Source organism: Marmota flaviventris, chromosome 17 (assembly GCF_047511675.1).
Source record: "Marmota flaviventris isolate mMarFla1 chromosome 17, mMarFla1.hap1, whole genome shotgun sequence".
Classification (NCBI taxonomy): Eukaryota; Metazoa; Chordata; class Mammalia; order Rodentia; family Sciuridae; genus Marmota; species Marmota flaviventris.
Genome location: NC_092514.1, coordinates 2,439,223 through 2,454,497, shown reverse-complemented (window position 1 = coordinate 2,454,497; position 15,275 = coordinate 2,439,223). Strand labels below are relative to the sequence as shown.

General features: G+C 45.2%; 2 pseudogenes; both read right to left on the bottom strand.

The window, feature by feature from the left end:
- Positions 1-205: 205 nt before the first annotated feature.
- Positions 206-8,834, bottom strand: LOC139702411 (cdc42-interacting protein 4-like; annotated as a pseudogene).
- An 82-nt stretch (positions 8,835-8,916) lies between these two features.
- LOC139702410 (semaphorin-4C-like) lies at positions 8,917-13,594 on the bottom strand (annotated as a pseudogene).
- Between the last annotated feature and the right edge of the window lie 1,681 nt (positions 13,595-15,275).

Here is a 15,275-nt window from a genome sequence, read left to right as displayed (position 1 = left end):
TGGCAGGAAGAAAAGACTTGAACATGAGTATATACATTGATTTTGAAAGGCACAGCGGGTCTATTGGGATGACAGGTGGGATGGGGGTGGGCAGCAGGTTACACAGGTCACAGCCAAAGCTATGGGGCATAAATGAAGTGCATAGGTCCTGGGGCTACCCATGGCCCAGGAACAGCAGCTTATAGGCCCTCTCTTCCTGCTTCTGGCAGGTTCAGTTGAGTGGCACTCGGAGGTAGGAGGTGGGCACATAGCCTTCACCTCCCTGTGTCTGCCAGACCCATATCCAGCCATTGCCTTTGTCCTCTTCCATCAGACTGAGGTCCTCACCTTGGTCACAGAGATGCTGCCTTCGCTGAACCCTATTGTGGGGTGGGCCCAGTTCTCTGCATTAGAAAAACTTGAACAAACTAGCCAGACACACCAGAGCAACTGATGTGCCCCCACCCCTCCACCCCCATGTGTTCTCACCTTCAAAGTGGTAAATGGACACACACTGGCCTATGGGTGATGCAGGCTCCTCAAAATCCTCATCACATGCCATGTACATAGGGGTTTCCTGGCCCTCTTCTGAGGTGTGCTCTTCAGAGCTGTGTGGGGTAAGAAGGCAGATGGAGGCAGGTCTTCTGTGTATCTCTGGCCATATGTGCTCTGGCCTCCCGGCTCACCTCTCCTTGTTGACCTGTGAAGCGTTTCTGCTACTGTCCCTGGGGACACTGGATGGGGGGTTGTGAGGACAGGTGTGCTGGCACAGGCTGTCCCCTAGGTTTCTTAGGACCTGCCTCTCAGCTTCTGCCAGCCAAGCCTTGGAGGATGAGATCACATCATCTCCAGGCCAGGGTTCAGAGGTTGGCCCACCCTGCACCTGGATTCTTCCTGAGATCATCCATGCACACCCAAGATGTTGATGAGAAACAACTGGATCCCTGTACCCCAGCCAGAAGTAACTTAGCCAGTCTGGTGATGACTCCACCCCTATGCAGGGCCTTCCCCTTACCTTGTACTTCTGTACTTCCAATTTCAGCCGTTTGATATGGCTTAGTGTTTCTGTGATCTGGGGCTCCAAGCTGGCAGGGTCACCCATCTGGAGTGTCTTCTCATACACGCACTTTATTTTCTTCAGAGATTCCCTGGGGCAAGACGGGGAAGAAAAGAGTAGTGGGTGAAGGCGCTCACAGCAAGGAGCAAGGCCACACACTGATTACAACTCAAATGTGGGGGCCAGACATGGTGGCCTGCAATTGTGGTGTCAGCTACCGGGGAGGCTGAAGTATTAGGATTGTTTGAGCCCAAGAGTTAGAGGCCAGCCTGGGCAATGTGGCCAAACCCACAAAAAAGAGCTCCAATTCTAGTAGGGCTAACTGCCTGGGTTGGCATCTTCAGTTGGCATTTCCTGGTGGTGTGACCTTAGGCTATAGAGCACTATCTGCAGACCTTAACCTTGAAAATGGGAATAAATGCATGTGTGTGCCATGTGGGCTGTTGTGAGGACTGGTACAGTACTTGTACACAGTCCTAACAGTCATATATATATATATATATATATATATATATATATATATATATATATATATATATATATATATATATTGCTCTAGGGGGCTAAGAAGTAGCTCAATGTCAGAGCACTCCACTGGCAAGTGCAAGGCACTAGGTTTCATTGCCAGCACTTGAAATGGACAGGAAAGAAAGGAAACTTTGTAAGAGAGTCAGAATCCTATCTGTGCTTATCATCTCTTAGAAAAACCTAAGATATCCAGGAAGTCCATGTGAAGTGAGTAGAATAGAGCCTGGAGTACAGTGGATGTCCATGATTCTAGCTGCATTTCCTGTCATTAGTCTCCCATTCCCATATCCTCTACACATCTGGGTAGTGGGAGCTGTAGAGCACTAGTGGAATATGACAGACCTCAGCTCAGCTTCCATTCGGTTATTACCTGAGAAATGTCACAGATGAAGAAACTGAGACACTAAATGTTATATCAAGCTGCCCATTACCTCCAGGAGCTGGAATTCATGAGCAGGCTGCCTTGACTCTAGGCATATACCCTGTACCTGCTGCTCCATCATAGAAACCCAGAAACCACCCAGTGGAGTATGCAACTTCACCCCCATCTGTCCAAGAGGTAACTCGCAGACAGCAAACTAGAACTTGACCACCTCCTGGCAAGTGGCGAACATCATTCCTATTTTGTGCAGGACTGGGAAGAGGAATTTGCTGCTTGGGAGAAAGTAAGTAAAGATTTTCTTTTTAATCTGGCAGATTTTTATTTTTAATATTTAAATATTTGAATTATTAAATACTTAGCCATATGCTTTTATTTCCTTTTAGCTCTCTAATGTGATGGATTAGACTGTAAGGCTTCTTGATATTGAACCATGTTTGCATTGTTGGGATAATGCCCAATTGATTATGTATTTTTTCTTTAAAAAATAACCTTTTTCCTATTCTAGTGAAGGAGACATAACATAAAATTTCCTCTTGTGATTACTATGAAGCATACAGTTCTTTGGCATTAGATACCTGCACCCAACTAACACCACCATGTCATATATTGTTTTGTAGTACATCATTAAATTTTCTTGTCAGGATTTTGTATCTAAAACCAGAAGTGAGGTAAAATGAGCCCCTAATTTCATTGACTTGAATTCTTGCTCAATGATTTGGGAACCCAGGTTCCCCATCCTTCTAAATAAACTGGCAGCTTTCACTCTATTTGCTAAGAATCCTTGCATGGGAGTGAAAGCAACAGTTTCCTCCAGACGCATGAAGAATCACCTATAAAACCTCCCTGCTGGTGTCTCTGTGACATTTTTGGGTGCATTTGAGTGTAAATATTTTGTGGTTACTTTTTGTCTGTGCTAGGCAAGCACTCTACTGCTGCACATACCGTTATTTTAAATATAACCCAATGGCACTCTTCAGTCCCCTGCCTGGCCCCTCTGCCAGGCCCTACCTCTGATTCACCTCTTCTGCAGCTCCTGGTTGTGTTCTTCTAACTGATACTGGAGCCACTTTCTCTGCTGCTATGGGGGCAAGTGGCTAAAATCCTCTGAAGCCACAGTCTGCAAAGGAAAGAGAGGGTTGAGTCTGGGATTCTGAAGCTGAAGCTTCCAGGTGCTGCACACTCCTGAGGATTCAAGTCCACCTTCCTCCCCTTCCAAATATCTTGGGAGCAAGGTCATAGACAGAGTGAAGAAGGAGTGGGGCCCAGCTGGCTTCAGGAAGCAAGCCTATGGCCCACCACCTTGCTGATGGGAGGGCCAGGGCCACCCCTCCTCCCACAGTCCTTACTTACCCCATGGCCTCCTGGAAGGATCTGGAAGGATGATAGCCACAGATTGACTGACTTACTGATCTCACTCAATAAGACCAAGGGGTCATAGACAGCTGGTAAGGGAACCCATTAGGCAAGGCCAATGACATGACACCCTCTAGGGGAAGAGGGTGGGGGGCGTGACTACCAGCTGGGTCCAGGAGGGGGCAGGCAAGGAGGAGGCAAGGGCAGAAAATGAAGATGGACAGAAGGATGAACATAAGTATGGATGCAGAGAAGCAAAAGCAAAAAATAAATAAAAAAATAGTAACAATATCCCAACTCAAGATGCATAATCACACAGAAAATACGTGTAAGGGCAACACAAAATCTGATAGGTAACAAGGACGTCATTAGACTCAGAGAAAGAGGTCACACCTCTCTCTACCCCATCTCCTACATCCCTTGACTATTTGGTCTAGGGGCTGGAACAGGGATTCTATAGTCCACTGGGCTTTCTGGACTCAGTTTAGAAGGAGGTACAGGAGGCATTTGCATGAAGAAAGGCTTCAGACACAGGCCAAAGTGGCATGCCACTCATAGAGGGCTGTGGAAGGCAGGAAAGGTCAGGGGTTACAGCTTAGGAGGAGAGGGCTGAAGACCAGGATGGCTGGTGTCAGTGGGAGGTATTTAAGGCATACTAGGGAGTCAGGGGCTGTCCAAGATATAAACCGGTGGTGTTAGGGTTTACGTCTGATGCTGAAAACACACAAACAAACAAACAAAAAATACCAAAACTATAGGGCATAAGGATCCATCAGCTGGATAGAGATCTGGGGTTAGGGGCACTCCTAAAAGACAGGAACACAAACTGTCAGTCCAGCACGAATTCCACCAGCAGATCTTCTCCCAGCATCCCGAGCATCAGCAGACAGATGCCACAGGACAACATCCTGCCCTCCTCAGCCTCAAGGGACTCCCAGGCCAATGTGCTGCTGACTTGCCTTCCTTCCTTCCAGTCCAGGCATGTAGCAAAGAGGAAAATTATGTATAGCCCAGGACTCAGCATTCCTGTGGCTGGGCTCAACTCATTAGGGCCTCAGCTGTCCCCACTCACTGTCTTCTCACACAACATTCTGGGCCCCCACCTTGCTCTTCTTCAAAAAAGGCCAGTGCTTGGCACAACTATGGCCAGGGCCCTGGAACTTAGGCTCTCCATGAGCGGGTGTCCAGGCCATTTTCTGAGTGTGCACAGATCACAGGCTGGCTGAAGTCCTCAAATTCCACATCACCAGGGCAGGCATAACCTGACTTGTGCAGCTCTATGAGAATCTGGGTGTCCTGGGGGAAGGAACAGTGGGTGGGCAGTCAGGGGCAAGGCCCAGTACCTAGTTTGGGAGATCCCCACAGTGCCCACTCATTGGCCTACTCAGGCACCCACATTCTTGGCATCCACAGCTTAAGCAGCCACCTTCATGTCCTCAAAGCACTTGGTAATGATGAGTAACACCTGCAGTTCCATCTCTGACAGCAGTCAGTACCCTGATTTACTGATCTCACTGAAGGTGGCTCTACACTCATCCTTGTTCTGCAGTTTCTGTGGGGATAGGGAAAAGGCATGAAACACATGGGTGGAGGCAGATCAGGTATGAAGCATTCTGCAAATATGATGGTGCCCTAACTGTCAGCACTAGCTCCTGCCCAGTGTGGTGGGGAAGACACACTCCTGTAGGCGGAGCTGCAACATAGGGCTGGGGGTTGAAAATGGGTTATATAAGAACTGTAAATTGCTTCAGGTCAATTTGGTATCACTTGTGTTTTGACACAAAGTTATGGAGTATATCTTGTTTCCAATGTTTATTTAGTATAAGTGATTTTGGATCTGTATGTACTATTTTTGGTAAATTATTTTATTGAAATTATTATATGAAATAATAAATTTTTCATTGAAATAAAAATTTACAAAGAATAGGTAACTATCCCCAAGGAGTTTAGTGATTAAAAATATCAACTAGTTGGCTATTTTATCTGCACATAATTAGTGGAAGTTTTAGTTGTTTCATACTGATTGGATTGAAGTAAATTTGAATATATATTTGAGATAAATACAAACTCTGATAAATTTTAAGTTATTCACTTCATAAATTATATTTTTGGAAAAAACCTCATGGTACTTTTAGTTGAGGAAAGTAAATGTCTTATCTGGAGCTTGGCCCCAAACAAAGAAAGGCACCTTGATTTATTTCACTGAGTGGGCTTTGCTATGTTTTCTTTCCATTGGTAGTGTGTCCCATTACTAGGCACAGCTAAATTCTAGAATCACACATTTCAGGAACAAGGAAACCATAAGCAAATGTGGACATGTTTAGGTAGCTTGGAAGAAAAATCATGTCCTGTGATGTAGAAGAAACAGTGATCATATCTTTTTTTCAGGTATAGTGATCAAAATATGTTCAAACTAACAGGACTTCTCTCCCTGTAATGATATCCTATTAGATGCTGATGAGTAACCAAAAGCATAGAAACATGTGATAGGGAGACTCTCTTGATGTTATTGGCCCATGGTTACAGATTAATGTGAATCAACCAATGTTCAGGCTTACGTCATTTTATCAGAGGGAAGATTCAACTTTCACTAACCCAGATAGCATCCAAAGACATAGCTTTTTCCTCATATCTAAGTAAAGCCATATTTTGGGCATAAGGTGGAAGAAATATATCAAAAATGATAAAAAAGTACAGTGTTGCTGACAACTCTAATGGGTTTGGATAAAAGTTTATGTTCACATCTTGTCAATGGTGGTACTTCTTTCCTTGGTTGTCCAAATTGACCTTGACCAAACTCCTTATTGTATATATATTTGAGATAAATATGAACTCTGATAAATTTTAAGTTATTCACTTCATAAATTATATTTTTGGAAAAAACCTCATGGTACTGTTAGTTGAGGAAAGCAAATGTCTTACCTGGAGCTTGGCCCCAAACAAAGAAAGGCACCTTGAGTTATTCATTCTCAGCAAGTAACATTTCTTCCCATACTTTTATTCATTCACTATATAGCTATTGTAAATCAGTGAAATTATTTTGCAGTAAATTCAGAAGATATGAATATCCTCTTCTAACCAGTTCTCTATCTCAATTTCTTTAGGAATAAGGAGCAGCACCTATGTTCCCAATGGAACCTGGAGGAAATTAACAATAATGTTGAGGAAATAGGTCCTCCATATGATTAGATTGGTTTTATATCCATCAATCAATCATTCAATAAATGTTTTGAACACTAACCAGCATTGTGTTCCACAGATACATGGTGATGTATCTGTGGAAAACAAACAGACAAACATTGTTTTTGTTTTTAAATTCTTGTCTTTCTTTATAAAATTTGCATTGTTGTTAGGATAAATAAACCAAGTTAATGATTGCTTAGCATAGTTATATTCTTCAGCTATTATTTTCACTATACTTAGTATCCCAAAATAATGATAGTTAATCTCATTAAATAATGGCTAATTAACAAGATTTTAAATTGGTGCATTTCTGGGAAGCCCCCTGGAATATAAAACAATAAACAAACAGAGGTCCAATATTCCCATTTGACAAGAAAAAATTATTTGCCTTAATTAAATTAATATTTTCAGAATTATTGTGGGGATAAATTTGTTAAACTGGTGCTTCAAGGAATTTCAGGTTTCTTGTAGTGCTTGTAAAATCAATTCTTTTATATTATTCAGGGCATAGAAGCAAGTGCAAGTTTAGAATATTTTTTTTTGTCAGGGTAACCAATTTTTGAAAAGCTAAGCTTGGTTTCTTTCTTCTGACTTATAAAATAAGAGTCAAGAATTATCTTCCTAAATGAGTATAAAATACCAAATATCAATATTTATTATTAGATTTGGGCAAATAATAATTTGAAAAATTAAAGAAACTTGTTTAATGTAATAAACTCAGGGGTGTGCTTCTACTGAACTACACCTCAGCCCTTTTTGTTTTGTAAGACAGGGCCTCACTAAATTGTCCAAGTTGTCCTGGAGCATACAATCTTCCTACCTGAGACTCTGGAGTCACTGAGATTACAGGCCAGCATGATACTATATGGAGCTTACATGGAGCTTATGGAAAGGTAAGAATAATGCATATGTGTGTATCTTATACATAAATATATGCTTAGTCTGAAATATATCTGTGTGCATAAACTGTGTGTGTGTATGTATATATTATGGTGGTGCTAGGTGCTCTGAAGTCAGTGAAGGGCTATAATGCAGTGGACAGGGATGGCCTCCCTGATAAAGTAACAAATGAAGAAAACATAAAAGTGAGAAAAGGGACCATTTGAATAGATGTACAAAGACAATAAAAGCAGCAGAAACTCCCTCAGAAAATCAGACACCCTGACTTATCAACTTGGAGTTATAGGACTGAAATCTACATTAAACCCAGGGAGAAAAAAATCCAAAGTTAAGAATATTATATACAAGATTGACCAAATTATGGGCATGCACAGATGTGGCATAATGAATCCTATGATTATGTATATTTTCAATATACCAATTTTTAGAAGTTATAATCTAAGTTGAGTGTGGTGGCGAATGCCTGTAATCCCAATGACTCAGAGTGAGGCAGGAAGATCTGGAGATCAAAGCCTGCTTCAGCAGCTTAGTAAGGCCCTAACCAACCTAGTGAGAACCTGACTCCATATAAAAATAAAAATTCTGGAAATGTAGCTCAGGGTTAGAGTGTCCCTGGGTTCAATCCCCAGTACCAAAAACCAAAAATAAAATAACAATAATTAAAATATAAATAAAAAAGAGAACATCTAAAAGAAACCCAAAAGAACATTATGCATCAAAGATCAATAATCAGATTAACAGAAGATTTAACAACTGCTGCAGACACAAGCAAATAAAAAAGATTTCCAAAGGACTGAACAACAACAACAACAACAACAACCTGTTATCCTAGAGATTTATGACTAGTTAAACTATAACTAGAGTAGGGGCAGGAAAGGACAGCTTTCTCCCTGAAAAAAAAAAAAAAAAAAAAAAAAACTATTAAGCAGTTATTAAACAATTAAGCCACATATTTTGGTGCACACCAGTAATCGAAGCAGCTCTGGAGGCTGATAGCAGAGGATCGCAAGTTCAAGGACAATCTCAGCAACTTAGTGAGGCTTTAAGGAATTCAGGGAGATGCTGTCTGTAAGTAAAATATAAAAAAAGGACTTGGGATGTGGCAACCCTGGATTCAGTACCCAGTACAGAAAATAATACATCTGAATAAAGCAAAATGACCCCAGAGAAAAGGTATGATTTGAAGGAGGAATAATTCACACAATACAATTGAAAAAGATATTTATCATTGTGGTATTAGAAAATACATAAACAAAGAAACAAAATGGAGTCAGGTGACAACAGTGTTCTGAGGAGAGCAAGGTGACAGGTGTGTCAGAGCAACCTGGAGGGGAAGGGCCCTGCTTTGGACAGGGCAAGTTTTCTTTCTCAACATCATCACAACTGAACTTCTGAGCCAGAACAGTCCTTAGGGTGGGAGCTGACCTGGGCATGAAAGGACGTAGACAACATCCGCCATTTTAACAACCAAAAGTGTCTCTAAACAATATCACAGGCCCTTAGGCCTGCTCCTGAGGGCCCTAGAAAGAGGTGTTCAAGAAGGCAGGGGCTGGCCTGGGATGCCAGGAGGTGCAGATAGGGACCCAACTCCAAGCTGGCCCCAGTGTGTCCAGGCACAATCTTGAGGGGACCATCCAATTACTAGTATCCAACAGGATCTCAAAATTACTCATCTGTTTCTGAGCTGGAAAGGGGACTGATATGTTTTTTGAGCAGCTCCAGCGGGTACAACAGGGTCCTCTCTGCTGCCTTGATATCTTTTTCCAGATTTTCCTGAAGCCGCTGGCAAAGCAACCAAACCAGAAGAACCAGTAACACCAGTCACAGAGCTCCCAAGGCAACCACAGCCAGCCACATCAGCCACAGGTATTCCATGGGGGCCTGAACCTCCAGGTCACTGAGGGGCCCACTATCACAGCCACAAGGTACCCCTCAACAGCCAGCCATGTCCCCTGCTCCTCTGAAAAGCAGTTGTAGGCACCAGCATGGTGATATTGGGCAGCCATCACCACCAGGGTTTGGAGACGGGCATCATAGTGGATGGAGCCTGGCTCGTCTGCAGGTAGGTCCTGGCCCTCAAAGATCCAGCGGGCATAGGCCAACTTGGAGGAGAGGCGACAGGGAAATACCAAGTCTGTGCCCACTACCATTGTGATGTTTTTCAGCATTCACCTGACTGTAGCAACAGAGAGAGAAGGTAGCAGAGTCAGTGCAAGAGACCAAGGGCCAGGGAGGTGTGATGTGGAAAATCCACCTAAGGACCACAGCCCATCTGGAGGGGAGGGGGCCACAAAAAAGCTCACCTTTCTTAGTGCCATGAAGGTCACAAAAGCCTATGGTGTCTGAGATTCCCATGTTCTGAACAAGTAGAGATCTGGCAGAGGAAAGGCGTATCAGAAGCTTGGTTCCAACCACCGTATCCACACACCTTCCTGGTCCCAGCCCTTGCAGAACCCGGCTCACCCAGAGTGGCTGGCCATAGACAAACAGTGACTAGTGTTGATGCTCCAGGCACAGTAGGAGTCCTACACAAGGACACAGTCTGCACAGATGTGGTACTTCACAGAGTCTGCCAGGGGCAGCTGGACCAGCTGAGAGCAGGAGCCAGCAAAGAGCAGCTTCTGTGGGAGAAGAGGAGTGAGAGGGTTGGTAGGGCCACATGCATCCCAGGGCTGCTCAGACTCCAAGGAGCACAAGCATGAGAGGTGCCCACATGAGGATGAGGCAGAAGACAGCACTGCAAAGGAAGGTGCAAGTCTCAAGGAAACAGGGAGGCTATGCACACAGAAGGCATGAAACATTTTCCTCCAGTGCCCTTGGCTCTCACAATAGCACCAGCATAGCATAAGTTGTTCTCCGTTTGAATGGTAACTGCCAAACTGAGTGTTTACACAACCCCATATTCTTTCTGCCATAACTCCATGTGCTGGGAAACAATTTTAAGTGATAATAGCTGCAAAAGGCAAACAAATCATCATCCAGAGGATGCTGCAAATGTGTATGAGGGTTAAGGAAAAAGACAACACTTCAGGGGACATGGTGGGGAATTAGCGGGTCAGGCCCAGAGCACCACTGGGGACTAGGCAGAAACCAACCCTGGGAGGGCACCATAAACATGTCAAAGTTGGGGAGGTCTGGCAAGCATGGAGAGGATCAGAGAGGAGGCTGTAAGCAGAGTCCTGGCCCCACATAGAGGTGTCTAAAGAAAACATGAGTTTTCTCCAGGACTAATTCTAGGAATGCAGCCCTGCAGGGACCAGGGTATACATAATGCTTCTGTGGAGTGCCAATCCTGTCAGCACCCACCTTGACTTCCCAGGCTTGCCCTGAGCTGACTTAGGTGTGCTGAACTGGCCAACCATGCCAGCCTGATTTGGGGATGGTGGAGTGGGTGCAATGGCAGTGCATGGAGTCTAATTAGCTACCTTGCTTGGTGACAGCACAAGGCTTTCCACAGTTTCCTTATCAAACACTTGCAGTTCCTTGATCAGGTGGACCCAAGGCCTCAGGATCACAGCCTTGAGCAGCCAGCCATCTCCTGGAGAAGTCTGGAGAAGGGAGTGTCAATGACAGGGAATGAGGCTCTTGGGTGTCTCCCAGCCCCAGACACACCCAAGAGCTTACCTACCTGTGCCAATGAACAACACTGTATAGGTGGTTTTGTCAAATCCTGTAAATTGGTCAGCCACCAGGTGGGTGAAGTTGGTGTTCTTCATGAGCATGGGCTGGCCCCATGAAGGCTCTACCTGCTCGTCCATCAGTGGGTGCTTCTTGATGAAGATGAGGGTTCTGTCAGCCAGCTCCAGAGAACTGGTGTGACCATGGTGATGGTGCCATTTGATGATGCACTGGTGGGGGTAGGGGTATGGGCAGGGGAGCTATCAGCTGGTGGGAGGCTACTGGAACTGACAGGAAACACTTCCTGCCCAAAGGACTCACTGAACCAGGCTGGGGGCTGGGTACTGGGTCAGTGTATCGACCCCACTTCTGCACTTCCTCAAAGTACTCCTTGTAGGGACCTTGGAACACCCACTGGATCTCTTCCAACTGGTACTCACAGACTGCAGAAAGGTCCACATTACCCCTCTTGCAATGAGAGAGGGATCTCAAGGGTCAGGTCCGATGCCCACCTTAACATCTCACCCCAGCTCCAGAGATTGCAGGAAGGCAGGGATCAGCAGAAAATGCTCATGGGCAGAAGAATATACCAGCAACCAGATCTAAGGTGCCACCAGGCAGGGCCTTGCCTTCTTTCCCCAGGGGCCTTTAAAAGGGGCAAGTACTCAGTGTTCCAGTCACTGACCACCTGGATGTCCCTATAGGACAGCATGGTTCAGGCCCTCCCACCCACATACTGCCCTTGACCTGAACACCTGCTCATCCCCACCCCAGCATTCCTGGCCAACTCACCATCACATATGAAATACACCAAAGAAGGTGGTCTTGTGCCAGGAGGCACCCTGCAGGGTGTGCACAGCCAGCAGCTGGTTGAAATAGAGCTGCTGGTCGGGCACCGAGCACCCCAGCCATGACTTCCGGAATGTGGTCCACTTCTTCTGCAGTGTGCATGCACCCACTATGTCACCCTGGCAGATATCAAGGGGATGCAGTGGGTCAGCCACTGCCCAGCCCACAGGGTTCCCAGGGCTCATGCTGGGGGCTCAATACCTTGCAGACACGGGCAACTCGGGCCACCAGCTGCTTGGTACAGCAGTCGTATTCCACCACCCTCTCACTGAAGAAGTACACCTTGTTGTCATCCCCTGTGATGCTCCCCACACTCTCAGGGACATAGGCAGAGGCAATGAAGTGGGGCCCTGCGGCAAGGCAAGGAGGGTCAGTCACGAGGTGAAAAGGACCTCACAGGTTTCCCACCCTGGGCTTCCCCAGTCCTTCTCCCTGCTCACTGTTGAGCCATAAGGCCTCATACTCTGCCTTCATGGGGTGATAGGGCCCCATGTTCCGGAGGATGACAGGCTGGGTGCCCAGGAAGTTATTGAGGGTGGCTGAGTACAACTCACCATCTGTGGGAAATGGAAGGATAGTCAGGCCATAAACAATGTGTAGACACCCCAGAGTGTGTCAAGTTCCAAGGGACTCACCCAAAACAGGCACAGCCACTCACCTACAAGGAGGCCAGTGTGGCCCTTAGCTGGGTCATAGGGACACTTTCCCTTCCCATCATCAAAATCTTCATGCTCCAAAGTGAAGTTGAGCATGTTCTAGGGGCAGAGGGAGCCAGTCAGGCAGATGAGCATGAGGGCAGGACCCCATACTTGAGGCCAGGGTGGCAGGCAGCCAGGGTGGGGCAGCACTCAGAATGTAGGTGCACTTGGGCTGAAAGGCATAGGTACCACAGACATACAGGTGGGAGGTGTTGTAAGGCTGCAGGAAGCAGATGAAGTTGAAACACTCCATCTTGGGGATAAAGGGGTCAGTCAGTGAGACCCCTAGGTGAGGGCCACTAGTGCCAAGGCTAAAGAGAGGTCTGCCCTCATATGACAGTACTCCAGGGAACAGTGCCCTGTAAGGCCCAGGAGGCCAGCAGTGCCTGAGCATCCACCTGGTTGCTCTTCCCTTTCTCAGTACACTCGATCTTCTTCTCAGCTGGTGCCTCCCAGAAGATCTAGTGGACAAGGAATGGTAATGTCATATGTACATGCAGAGAAGGATGATACCCTGTGGGAAATATTGATCCTCATCCTCCGGAAGCTTCTTTCAGTAGAGGACAGAAGCCCCTAGCCACCAGCAAGGAGCCCTGGCAGTTGTCTTCCAAGTCACTCAGGAGGCTGAGGCAGAAGTATTTCAAATTCAAGGCCAGCCCTTGCAATGTAGTAAGAACTTGTATCTAAATAAAGTTTGAAAAGAGACTGGGAATGCAGCTCATAGAGTGTCCCTGTGTTTAAGCTCAAGTACATGGGTATGTTTGGGGGGAGTCCCCTAGTACCTCATCATGGCATAATCCAGTAAGTGCCATAGAAGGGAAGAGAGAGCTTGTTGATCCTGATGGGGGTTGGGAAGGCCTAGGGGCACGCTATTTGATGAGATACCATGTGGTTTAACTGGGTCAAACTGTGGTTGCATTCCAAGCTGAGGACTCTCCATACTGCTTTCCAGAGGGGCTGTACCCATCCAAATTGATTATTCTAAGCAAGTGTCTTCCCATGTCCTTTAAGTTTACAGACATGGGGTTCTGTTTCCAAGGATGTCATGCCGCTGTTTAAAATTATTGTTGAAATTCCAAATATGTGTAGCTTTTCATCCACCCTTCCCACACACAAGTAAACGAATATCACAGTATCTCACTGGATCTCCACTGCCCATATGTGTTTGCAGCTGATGGCAGGGTTGAAGTTTTGTGGCAGAGATCAGACAGCACAGGCTCAGAATGTTTCTCTCCTCCTCATTTCCGATCCTGTTATCATTGGAGATGGGTCCAAGCAGCCTGCTTGAATCCTTAGGTAGTGTGACCCTAGAATATCAGTGGCATTATTTCTCCTCTCCATTAGGCACCAATAGCAAAAAAGCAAATTGGGAGCACATTTATAGCATCTGCAGTAGGTCTGAAGTTTGTGTGCATCTGTTGGGCTGCAGTGATGAGATGAATCCTCTTTGTTAATATGTGACTTGCAACTTGAAGCCTCCCCAGTCTCTGGATTATAAAGCAGGTTGCTCTGTGTGCAGCCTTTCAGCCACAGAACACGTGGAACAGAGCAAGGGCTAATCCTGGGAATGCAAAGAGCACACTGGAATTTTTTTTTTCCTTTCCCTTTTGGTGGTGACTTTAGGTAATGGCTGCGTCAAAACCTGGCTGATTCCATAAAGCCTTGCAAGTAAGGGCTGCTAGAAATGAGAGCACACTGAAGTATGTCAGCAAAAGAAAAACAAGGGGCTTCTCTTGTAACATGCACTCTAGTACCTTGACTCCTCTCCTAAAAAATATTGTTTCCAGTCAGGGGGGGTTGTGCATACCTGTAATCCTAGTGGCTCTAAAGGCTGAGGCAGGAGGATTGCAAGTTCAAAGCTAGCCTCAGCAAAAGCAAGGCCCTAAGCAACTCAGTGAGACCCTGTTTCTAAATAAAATATGAAAAAGGGCTGGGAATGTGGGTCAGTGGTTAAGTGTCCCTGGGTTCAATCCCCTGTAAAGGGGGGAATTTTTGTATATGCTAATTATATAGAATAGTGGGTTTTGTTGTGGTATATTTGAAAGTGCATATACCATAACTGTAGCATAGACAAAGGGGTCAGAGGGAGAGATGAAGGGGTGCAAGGGGAGGGTACCCTGAATGAAATATATTAATCAGACTATCATGAATCCTATAAAGAAAGAAACTTTCAAGCCTGCCACAGAACTAAGACTCTGTCTACCACCAACAGATGGAGCTGGGGGTGGGGGGCTTATTTCATGTCCCTTTGGTTTGGAAAAAAATATTTCTTAACACCTTTTCAGAACCTAACACATAAATTGAGACTGAAATAGAAGACAGGAACTTATTATACTTGATCATGACCTGTTGGCATATTACTTAAGATCTATTAATTCCCTTCTTCTATAATTCCATAGTCATGAAGAAAATTGGAATCATTTTGTTAAAAGCTAGAATGCTAGGTAGTGCTTACCCTGGAGAAAATGTACCAGAAGATTGTGCCTCAAAGGAGTGGAGTGGAGTTACAGCTACAAACCTGTTTTCTCTGATATCCATTTCTAGTAAATTGTTTTCACACTATCTGAGCATCTCTTAATTAATTGGTAAAATGAATTTCTGAGCAGAATTGTACTGTGGTCTGATAAGCCAGAAAATACCCTCTTATTCACCCCTCACAAACACTCTGTTTAGCATTTTTACAAGGATTCTCCCCTCTTCAAAGTTGAAGAATTATTGTTGTTTTTAT